This window comes from Aotus nancymaae, unplaced genomic scaffold, assembly GCF_030222135.1.
Source record: "Aotus nancymaae isolate 86718 unplaced genomic scaffold, 86718_ANA_hifiasm-v0.15.2.pri h1tg000012l, whole genome shotgun sequence".
Classification (NCBI taxonomy): domain Eukaryota; kingdom Metazoa; phylum Chordata; class Mammalia; order Primates; family Aotidae; genus Aotus; species Aotus nancymaae.
In genome coordinates this window covers 17,069,847-17,081,881 of record NW_026988423.1, presented here as the reverse complement: position 1 = coordinate 17,081,881, position 12,035 = coordinate 17,069,847, and the positions used below count along the sequence as shown (strand labels likewise).

General features: G+C 46.3%; 1 non-coding gene across 1 annotated transcript; it reads left to right on the top strand.

Annotated features, from left to right (window-relative positions):
* Positions 1–1,309: 1,309 nt before the first annotated feature.
* On the top strand, positions 1,310–1,415 carry LOC135274648 (U6 spliceosomal RNA). The gene has a single exon (XR_010342439.1). It is a non-coding gene; the product is annotated as a U6 spliceosomal RNA (small nuclear RNA).
* Positions 1,416–12,035: the final 10,620 nt, after the last annotated feature.

The window sequence follows — 12,035 nt, the reverse complement described above, 5'->3', positions numbered from 1 at the left end:
GTGGCTCACACCTGTGAACCCAGCACTTTGGGAGGCCGAGGTGGGTAGATCACTTGAGGTCAGGAGTTCAAGACCAGCCTGGCCAACATGGTGAAACTCCATCTCTACTAAAAATATAAAAATTAGCCAGGTGTGGTGGCACACGCCTGTAGTCCCAACTACTCAGGAGGCTGAGGCAGGAGAATCACTTGAACAGGGAGGTGGAGGTTGAAGTGAGCCATGATCTCGCCACTGCACTCCAGCCTGGGTGACAGAGTGAGTGAGACTCCATCTCAATAAGCAAATGAATTAATTAATTAAATCACTGGCGGAGTTTGTTTTGTGATTAAAAGTTACAAGAGACTTTTCCTTACTTGACAGGGGAAAAAAGAGTCAAGATGTCTGCCCTAACCAAAGGAACAAAACAGTAGCAGGCAGAGAGCAGGTTTCAGCCAGCTTGAACAGCAGTTTGAACAACAGTTCAAAGGTGTTTGTTTACACTCTGGGGATTTCCACTTGCTCAGTGCTCCACTTATTCTGTGATTGCAATATGGGTAAATTTTTTCTCTCTTTTCACTTATCTGAGAGAAATGTTCTAAATTTCTTATAAAAAATGTTACTTTTAAATGAAAAAAATATTTAAAATACATATTTTTTTAAGTCAATGAAGTCACTCAGTCTTCTTATTCTGACCACATTCAGTTCTTTACTGACTACCAGTCCCCTATGCTTTTAAAAGCCATGTGATAATATCATCTTACATATCTTTTTTCCTCCATTAGTGGTGTCTCTTTCGCTCAAGTCGACTCAACACTGTGAAATTCTCTTTGACTCTTCCTCCCTCACCCCAGCACCTAGTTGATGACTAACATCTTGTTATGCACAGGGAGGTTGTTCACGGCAACTAGGGAAGGGGAATGGGGGCTGAGGGCAGCAGAGTACAGCACACAGGCTACATTGAGGACTTATCAATGCACAGCCATCACAGACAGGAGCTACTGAGAAACAAAAACACTTCAGTGGCAAATTATAGAGACAGCTGGGTCAGGATCCAGGTAAAACCAGTAAAGAAGTTTTCCATGGATGATAGGGCTCACTGATGTCATTCATGGACCAAGTCCAGGACATGCACGTTAGACAGTGTATGGTTTAGTCCTGCTTCAGTCCTAAGTGAATCTCCCCACCAGTCACTCACACATCACTTCCCAACCCCACCTCCACTGCCGTCATCATCTGCATTTGATGTCCAAGCTATACATGGTAAAGCCAGGAACAAAACCAAGAAGTCAGCTCAAGACTGTAACCACTCTGTGGTGAAAATAATGCTCCCGTGCTCACTTTGGCAGCACGTATACTAAAATTGGAATGATACAGAGAAGATCAGCATGGCCCCTGCACAGGATGACACACAAATTTATGAAGCGTTTCGTATTTTTATCTTTGATAAACCTGACTAAAATGAGCAATGGGGATAAGATTCCCTATTTAATAAACGATGTTGAGAAAACTGGCTAGCCATATGCAGAAAACCGAAACTGGACCCCTTCCTTACGTCTTATACAAAAATTAACTCAAGATGCATTAAAGACTTAAATGCAAAACTTAAAACCATAAAAACTTTAGAAAAAATCCTAGGCAATACCATTTAGGACATAGGCATGGGCAAAGACTTCATGACTAAAACACCAAAAGCAATGGCAACAGAAGCCAAAATTGACAAATGGGATCTAATTAAACTAAAGAGCTTCTGGACAGCAAAAGAAACTATCATCAGAGTGAACAGACAACCTACAGAATGGGAGAAAAATTTTGTAATCTATCCATCTGACAAAGGGCTAATATCCAGAATCTACAAGGAACTTAAACAAATTTACAAGAAAAAAACAAATAACCCCATCAAAAAGTGAGTGAAGGATATGAACAGACACTTCTCAAAAAAAAACCTTTATGTAGCCAACAAACATATGAAAAACAGCTCATCATCACTGGTCATTAGAGAAATGCAAATCAAAACCACACTGAGATACCATCTCACGCCAGTTAGAATGGCAATCATTAAATAAAGTCAGGAAACAACAGATGCTGGAGAGGATGTGGAGAAATAGGAACACTTTTACACTGTTGATGGAAGTGTAAATTAGTTCAACCATTGAGGAAGACAATGTAGCAACTCCTCAAGGATCTATAACATGAAATACCATTTGACCCAGCAATCCCATTACTGGGTATATACCCAAAGGATTATAAATCATTCTACTATAAAGACACATGCACACGTATGTTTATTGCAGCACTATTCACAACAGTAAAGACTTGGAACCAACCCAAATGCTCATCAATGATAGACTGGATAAAGAAAATGTGGCACATACACACCATGAAATACTATGCAGCCATAAAAAAGGATAAGTTCATATCTTTTGCAGGGACATGGATGAAGCTGGAAACCATCATTCTCAGCAAACTAACACAGGAGCTGAAAACAGAAAACAAACACTACATGTTCTCAGTCATAAGTGGGAGTTGAACAATAAGAGCACATGGACACAGGGAGGGGAACATCATACATCAGGGCCTGTTGGGGGGTGGGTGGCTAGGGGAGGGATAGCATTAGGAGAAATACCTAATGTAGATGATGGGTTGATGGGTGCAGCAAATCACCGTGGCACATGTATACCTATGTAAAAAACATGCACATTCTGCACATGTATCCCAGTACTTAAACTATAATAAAAAATAAAAAGAAAAGAAAATAATGCTCCCACTGCTATTGATAAAATTACACATGTAAAGTGCTTATACTAACTATGTTAGTTTGCTAGAAATGCCATAACAAGATATTGCAGACTGTAGATTGGGTGGCTCAAACAGAAGTGTCTCACAGTTCTGGAGTCTGGGAAGTCCAAAATCAAGGTGTCAATCTGTTGATTCCTTCTGAGGGCTATAAAGGAAAGATCTGTTCTAGACCTTTCTCCTTGGCTTATAAATGGCCATCTTTTTCCCACATGAAGACATGGTCTTCCCTCTGTACATGCCTGTCCCTAATCTCTTTTTGAAGGGATGCAAGCTATACTGGACCAGGACTCGCCCTAATGACCTCAGTTTACCTTAATTACCTGTCTAAAGACCCTATCTCAGAATATAGTAACATTCTCAAGTACTGGGCGCTACGGCTTCAAATATCAATTTGGCCAAGGGTGGGTGGGGAGTCACAATTCAGTCCATACTACTAGCTAAGTGATCATAGCTATTACTAGGGTTTTGGAATTCAAGGACCCCCACAATGTCAACATCCAAATCAGCTTTCCTTTCAACTTTATGTTTCTTAACCCCATCCCAATCAAATGTTTACAGGTACTGTTAACCAAACCACCTCAAACATTGCCTCCTCCAAGCTTTCTGTCTACTGTGATGGCCCACACCCTATAATCTACCTTGTGATGACAAACACACCAAACTCTCCTCATAGTGTAAGATGCAGCTCAAGCCCCATCCTGTATTCTATGTCCCCTTTACAGGTTAAGAAACTGAAGCTCAGAGTGGTTAAGTAATTGTGTTCAAGGCCACCCAGCAAATGAGGCTAGAAATGTGATCCTAACTCCACCTGTCCAACTCCAGGCCCAGCGGTCCCTCCGTGCTGAACTCCTACAGCAACCCCGGCCTGAAGCACTCACAGGGCAGTAAAGCTTGCAATGTCCTGATGTTCTTCTTCATCATCACCCGGAGCTTTTACTTTGAGCTTTTCAGTCTTTATTATCAAATTTCTATTCACATATCTTTTCTTTCTAACTACATTTTCAGCACCTTGAGACAGGAACGGATTTTTCACTTAAACTGATCCCTTCATAGCCACTGACAGGGCTCCATGGAGATGGCTGTTGTTGCTGCAGGACCAGCGTGGGAGTCATTCTCTGAAATCTAAAACACATACACACTCCTCCAGGGAAATACACATGTTCCTCAGAGAGCTGGCTCCAGCCAGGTGGACGGATGGGGCTCTGCCTCCTCCAAACTCAATGGCTTCATGAACCAATTGATTCCAGAGATGGATGCTCTTCCATCCCCTCTCAGCCCCAGGCCCATTCTAGAGCTGGAAGCAGAATAGGCTTCATTCTTGAGTGGGGCACCCAGAGCCCAGCTTCTAGAAACAGGGCTGGATATCCACACTGACACATTTGCCTCTGTCTCCTTCTGCTTTCCCCCTTCCTTTCCTGTCCTTAGTCTCTCTTCTCCCCTCGATCCAGGACCTTTAGATTGCCTAAAGGTAACCTCTGCTACTTAGTGGCTACTGTAGGCCAGGCACTATGCTAAGCACTTGACAGCTGTAACCACTGCATTGAACAAGGACTCAGGAAGTGATGTCACAAAGGTATTTTTTACTCTGAGTCTCACAATTTATTCATGCCTTCGCAGTAAGGGTGGTCTTTCTTGGATAAAAATTTAGTCCACGTGGTTCTTTTGGTCCCTTAATGAAACTTCGGGAGTCACTTTAAAGTACAAACAGCCTTAAGTCACCAATTACAATGGCTCAATTCCACACAACAACCAAAACTAGAGACTTGACTAAAAGGTGAAATATTCTCCCCATGTCCAGCTGAGCTCTGCAGTGTGGGGGCTTTTTGAAGCACGTATGACTGTGGGGAACAAACAAAGAGACATGGGGGTGGGGCCCATGGTGGCCATGGGGGTAGCCACTTAAACCTCTTTCAGGAGAACCCATCAAGAGGAGCAGAGTTGACTGACAGCCCAGAGACCACACTTGAGATCTGCCCCACATTTGCACCAAGGCCATAGTTCCCAGGGATGCCCCCATCTAAAAGCTGAGCACAGCAAGGGTGCTAGAACCAGGCCATTCCTGCCTGCCAGGAACTCTTCTGATGGGCAGCCTTGGCCAGGGCCAGCAAGGGGACTAACCAGCCTCGCCCAGATCCGCTCTGCCCTGCACTGTGTCTGGACTCTTCCTACCCCATCCTCCTTTCTTCCCCTTCCTGATCCATGGTCCAAATCCTCTCTGCCTAATCTTGCTTTCTTTACCTTTATTCTTCATAGGTGTTTCTCCTAATAAATCTCTGCCTCTCAGGAGCCTGAAATGATATGTGACCTTTTCTTTCCTGCCTGGCAGTTTCTACTCCCCACCAGCCAAAGGGGCCAGTGGCCGTGAAGGAAGCAGGTGTCGTCAGCTTCTCCTTTCTCCCTCTGTTCCTCCCATCTCACTGCTGCTCCTTCGCCTCTCCTCTGACAACTGGACTGGCCCTGACTTAAGATGCCTCTCAGTTCCAGGACATGGCAGTGCTTTAACACCAACCATGTTTCTCATGCGGCACTTTCATGGGTTCCTCAATAAGGGCAGGGCCTTTTCTGCTAGCATTTCCCATCCTCCCCCTCAACTTCAGTATATTAGTCAGGGTTCTCTAGAGAAACAGAACCAGTAGGATGTGTATGGATGAATGGATGGATGGAGAGATGATAGAGAGAGAGAGAGAGAGAGAGAAGACAGATAGATAATAAGGAATTGGTTTACACCAATATGGAGGCCAAGAAGTCCCAAGATCCACAGTTGGCAAGCTGGAGACCTGGGAGAGCTGAAGGTGTAGTTCTAACACAAAAGCCAGTGGGCTGAAGGCCAAAGGGAGCTGATGGTTCAGTGCAGCTCCAAAGGCAGAAAAAGACCAGCATCCCAGCTCAAAGCAGTCAGGACAAAGGAATTCCCTCTTTTCTCAGCTTTTCTGTTCTATTCAGCTCTTCAATTGACTGGACAAGGCCACATTAGGGAGGACGACCTGCTTTACTCGGTCTACCTATTTAAATGTCCATCTCATCCAGAAGCACATTCACAGACATACCCAGAATGATGCTGAACCAACTGTCTGGGCACTCTGTGGCCCAGGCAGCTTGACACATAAAATTAACCATCACACTCAGCTACTGCCCCCAACAGGACATCCCACAGCGCCTTAGTGCTAGTGTTGGGGAGCCCTCTTTTGGCAGGATCCCTTTTCAGGCCTCCTCTAACACAAGTCTCATACCTGGCCCAGGATGCAGGTGCCTTTGACCTGCTGTGGGAGAGGAATGTGGCCGCTTCCAGACGCCGCCCTCCACTCTGCTGCCTCAGTCATGACTCATGCTCAGCCTTTTTTTTCCCAGTGGTAGAGGGGTATACAGTCTCTCCGAGTGGTCCTCACCTCTCCACCACTCCCCCTGGGAATAGGGGAAGATGGGTGAGGAACCTCAGCTCACCCACAACTCTCTCAGAGAAAGACTTCTCAATCACTCTCAACCCTTTAGTATCCCCCTATAATGATGGGGTTCAAGAAGTAGTGAACTAGTTGCTGTTTAGTCTGGGTATGATATAACTCCTCCTTTGCATTTCAGCCTCTGTTGTATCTTGGTGCCATGGCAGAAACTTTTTACACATCCTGTTATATAGGTATTTCTTTGTTTTGTTTTGCTTTGTTTTGAGACAGCGTCTTGCCCTGTCACCGAGGCTAGAGTGCAATGGTGCTATCTCAGCTTACAGCAACCTCTGCCTCCCAGGTTCAAGCAATTCTCCTGCCTCAGCCTCCCAAGTAGCTGGGATTACAGGTGCCCACTACCATGCCCAGCTAATCTTTATATTTTTAGTAGACATGCGGTTTCATGTAATAGGTCACAGTTTGATTGATACTTGATTTGGTCTGTTTTCTCCAGTTTTCTGCCCTGTCTCTCTTCTCCCCCTGGAGCCTCAGTTTCCTCATCTATAATAAGGGGTAATATAAGACCTGCCTCACAAGACCATTGTGAGAATTAGCAATAATAAATATCGGATCAATGGCACATGATTATATGGTAGGAAGAGCATTAATTCTAGGATCAGCAGATTTGGGGCTCAAAGACCAACTTTGACATTTGTTAGCTGTGTCACCATGGACAAGATAGCCACCCTTGCTAAGCCTCACATGGACACAACATAGTACCTACATCTCAGAATAGTTGCAAAACGAGGCTGGGTAAAGGATCTGTAAAGGGCTTGACAGGTAACCAGCATTTGATAAAAATCAGTGTTTCCTGCTGCTGCTGCTGCTGCTGCTAATTCACACGTTTGTTGAACTCCTTCCCTGATGTAGTCACTGTGCTGGTGCTGAGATAAAGAGTGGAGGCGGATACGCTCCTTTCCCATGAGGAGCTCGTAGCCTGGTGAGGGAGGCAGGCAGATGTGCTGACGGACAAGAGTGAGGCATGCTGTAGGTGCGATGAGAGCGTGAACATGGGGCCAGGGAGTAGAGAAAGGGTCCCCTGTGACTGCTCCCTTCCAGGCTTGGCTTTGGCTTTGCTGACCCATCCCTTGGTCCATCCCCCTGGATAAGAAATCCACCTCTGACTTCAGTGGCCTGGATTACCCCTTGACTCAGAATCATCGAGTTTTGCTGTGGTGGCGGGAAGCAGCCCAGTGAGGAGATGGCTGTGTTTGCGACTATCTGAAATACCTGTTCTCTAAAAAAGAAAAAAATATACATCTTCTGAACCATAAATGCTGCTGGTGAGGGCTCAGAGATGGCATATGTCCCCCAGATAAGTTAACCAAGCTTATAATGGACTCCTCACGCATCACCAGAGGCCACCTGGGAAGGCAGTGCACCTCCCTGGGATTGAAACCACGTCGTTCCACGCTTTGAGCAGCTCAGTGACCGGCTCAACTCAGAAGGAGCTGGTTTCCCTGCCCAGAGGAGCTAGCCTGCAGTGCTAGCACCATCAGAGCTCCCAGGTTCTCCTCTCTCACCAAAGATGCTGCTGAATTCCAGGCAGAACCTCCAGAGGAGGAAGCAAAGCCTCACGGGGCTGGGGACCAAGGACCCTCTGGCCTGTTGTGGAGACTGACTTTCACAGCATGAAAGCCAGAAACCTATGGAGACCTCCCACCTCATTTTCACTGCACCCTTCCCCCAACATCTTCCAGGCCCAGGTAGGGGCCAGGGGCTTGCCCCACAGGCCTCTTCTGGGTGCCTGGCATCTTTTGTCCATCTGCATCCTCACTGTCCCACCCTTGTTCAGATCTGCCTTGTGACCCAGCTGGACTGTGGCAAAGAACACCTACTGGCCCTCCTCCCTCTAACCTCATGCCTCCTGGCGCCACCTCGACACCTGGGTGAGGGGGACATTTAGCTCTCACCAGGCCACTCTCCACCTCAGAAATCTCTCCCAGATTCACACTGCCCAGCGGAGGGACAGACCAGTGGGCTCAGGCCAGACAGTGTGCAGAGAGGTTTTGTTTGACCTACACAGTGTTTGTGAAATTTTTGAATGAGAATTTTAAAATCAGGAATTGCGTATTAAAATTCAGATTTCTGGCTTGTCTCGAGTACCAGGAGAGCTGGCAAGGGTGCGTATGTCTACCTGGAGCCATCAGCTGGAACTGACTTATAGGAGCTGGATCACAGCAGCTGCCCACCCCACTTGCCTCACCTGTTCACCCACATCATGGCTGCTGTAGACACTGAAATGTGAGACCCCACCCAAGCGTTTAAGTCCAGATTCTTTGGGTTCCTTCCCTTAATCCCTTCCTAAGTCTTCCTCATAACCTCATCTCCCACCATAGACAGAGTGAGCACATGATGTATCTTTCAAATTGGAACAATTTTGAAAGTAAAAAAGGGACACCAGGAATCATTAACAGCTGTTCATTGATCCACAAGAGTCACAAAGGGGGACTTTTTCCGGGCAACCTGGGCATAGGGTCTCCCAAACTACTGGCCTCACCTTGGGCACCACACACTCCAAACTCCAACCAAGCCACATCTCTCATGCTTCTTTAATGTAGCGTACATTGGCAGGTCGGTGCCTTTGCCCCCGTTGTTTCTGCTTCTAGAAATATCCTTCCTTCCCATCTCAGCCTGTCAGGATCCAGCCAGCACTTCAAAGCCCAGACCAAATGTGACTGCTTCCTGGAAGCATTCCCATGTTTCTAGTTAGAATTCCTCTTCCCTCTTCTGAGTGTGTAAATCTGCTATGACCCTTCCTTGTGTCTTCCGTTAGAATTACGTCAACAAACATTTATGGACCACTCGGGATCCAGCAGTGAGCAAACCCAAAGTTCCTCCCCTCGGTGAGCATGTATTTGACTGCACATGTCACCTTGCTCCTCAGCTTATAAACTTCTCAGTGACAGGAATTGCATGTGGAAGGTCTGGTGCTCTGAACACAACAGATGATCAAGAATATTTGCCACATTAAATTGTAAAGGCCTTTCTGTGCCTTACCCTCCTTCTCTGCCACAGGAGGGTCATACCCACCCTTCTTCCCTTCCAGCATAGCTCTGAGACTTCATGAGAAGCAAAGGGATGGTGCTTTGTAAAGTTAAAACTATTTTAGCACTCTAGAGTTCTAAAAACAGTGGCTACTGAGCAATGCAAACTGCAGTCAGCACATCCAGTATCACCTCCTTTGACATGATAGACATTATCATTCCCTGTTAACTGAGGAAGAAACTGAGGCTCAGAGAAATTGATTGGCTGGTGAGGGAGAGCCAGGCTCAGTCCAGGTGTCTGGCTCTAGATTCTGAATGTTTCGCCACACCATGCTGAAAATTAACTGGATTCCCGTGTAACCCAGTTTCTCCTCTTAGGAACAAGAAAGACTAAAAGTGCATCTGAGGGAAATCTAACTTTAGCATCCTCCTGGGAAGTACCTTAGCAGAGACTGTTTCCATCCTAAAAGACAGTGGAGAACATAAACAGTGACTGGCATGGAAGGGCCAAGATGTCTGGGGTCCCTGGGCCTAAACCTATCTCCTCCCACCCCCACCCTGCCTCCAGCATCCCCATGGACATTGCCCCCTTGCCTCTCTGGGCAGTGGGGACCTTCAGAGGCTGCAGCAAGCCTGGTCTAGGGCTATGACAGTTGATAAATCTCCCTGAAGAGGAGGGTCATATCTGTGGACCACACACAGGTCTGGAGACTCCATTTAGCACAGGGAAGAAGGAGGGAGGGGAGAGTGACAGAAGAAGCACAGTGTTCTCAATTCACCTACCGAGACTATGAGTACCTTTCACCTGCGGCTGCTTCCCAGGCCTGAAGTCAGTGCCTGGCTCTCTGCGGAGCCTCCGGTCATTGCCAGGAAAAAGCACAAATTGGGTTAAAAAGCCATGCTACCATGATTCCAGAACTCCCATTCTGTGCGGCTGTGCTTCCCATGTCAATGAACAGCCAACTCCCTGTAAATGTCTGCTGGTTTCTATAATTACTTGGGGAAAATGTCATGTTTGCCACTGTGCTATTAGTGTAGCACACAGGCTAAGATGCAAACAACTCCACACCAACATAAATATTTTTAATGGCGCCATTCCAACTCTCTGGTGCATGTGCTTCCAGATGATCACACAGGAGAAAATCAAAAGGAAGGGTCTTCTGTTATGAAATGTGGTCATACAGAGGCTGCATCCGAAGACAGTTCCAGTCTGCTGTGAAATCCAGTTTGATCCTGCATTTGAAGCCACATTTATTCTCTCTTGCTTGAGACTTGATCATAATCTGATTTGACTGTAAAACAAAATGCTGGATATTTAAGCAGTTTTCACAGGAACCCTTAGCAAATGTATCACAGGAACTGAAAACGGGAAGAATCGGGCTGACCTTTGGGTAAGTCAGTATACTTCCTTGGTCCTAGGTACTCCTGTTTATAAAATAGGGATATCAACTCACCAAAGTGAGAATGACTTTCTTGTACTTCCTTCAAGCTCTGAAATACATGATGCATTGAAGGTTTGTGATTTCATGCCAAAGTAACCTGCAAATAAATGTCAGGATTAGCCAGGCAAGATGGCTCACGCTTGTAATCCCAGCACTGGAGGCCAAGGTTGGGGGATCACTTGAGGTCAGGAGTTCGAGCCCAGCCTGGCCAACATAGTGAAACTCTGTCTCTGCTAAAAATACAAAACTTAGCTGGGCGTGGTGGTGCACACCTGTAATCCCAGCTACTTGGGAGGCTAAAGCAGGAGAATCTCTTGAACCTGGGAGGTGGAGGTTGCAATGAGCTGAGATCGCACACTGCACTCCAGCCTGGGCGACATTTATTGACACTCTGTCTCAATAAATAAATAAATAAATGCCAGGATGCCCTATAGTTTTTGCTGACTCTAGGACAGGTGGTCAGGCCTGCGCTAACATTTGTAGGGCCCCAGGCAAGATTACAAATGGAGGCCCACGTGTTACAGGTCACATTTAGAAGTTATAAATCAAGCTAATAAACTATTAAATAAAATACGTTTTGTTATTCTTTTTTTGACAAAATAGGCCTTCAAAATGACCTTCAAGCCCAGGATGGACTTTAGATTTCTTGACTTCTTAGGGTTCCACACCACAGCATTGTAGTTGGAAGAGCCTGCCCCAGCCTCTCCCCTTTTCTCCCACTCTTCTCTCCATCTCATTATCTCCATCTCAAGGGGCCCTGCACACATGCTCGTGAGCAATGCAGCATGCATGTCCATGCTCTGTACATGCATACACACACATGCACACATATACAACACCAGCAGCATAATCCATCCTCCAGAGGATGGACCTGGGAAAGAAACCTGATAATGGACTTGGGGCTGTTTGAGCTGGAAATCCCAGGGTCCTGTGTATCCTTAGAGTGGTTGAGAAGAGGGAGCACTTCCACTGGTTCCGCACCCTCTAGAGAACTGTACATCCATGCGAGGTCAGAGTGGGGCCAGGACAAAGACCCCTCTTGACCGAGACTAAAGACAGCTCTAGAGGTAGTGCAAATGACATGCCATTGACAACGGACTAGTCTCCCCAATATATAATGAACTCCTTCCTATCAGTGAGAGAAAGTGATAGGGACTCCTCCATAGAAAGTGAAGAGACTTCATTTAAAAGAATATGAATGGTGGCCAGGTACGGTGGCTCATGCCTGTAATCCCAGCACTTTGGGAGGCCAAGGCAGGTGGATCACCTGAGTTCAGGAGTTCAAGACCAGCCTGGCCAACATGGTAAAATCCCATCTCTACTAAAAATCCAAAAAATTGGCTGGGTACAGTGGTGCACACCTATAATCCCAGCTACTCTGGGGGCTGAGGCAG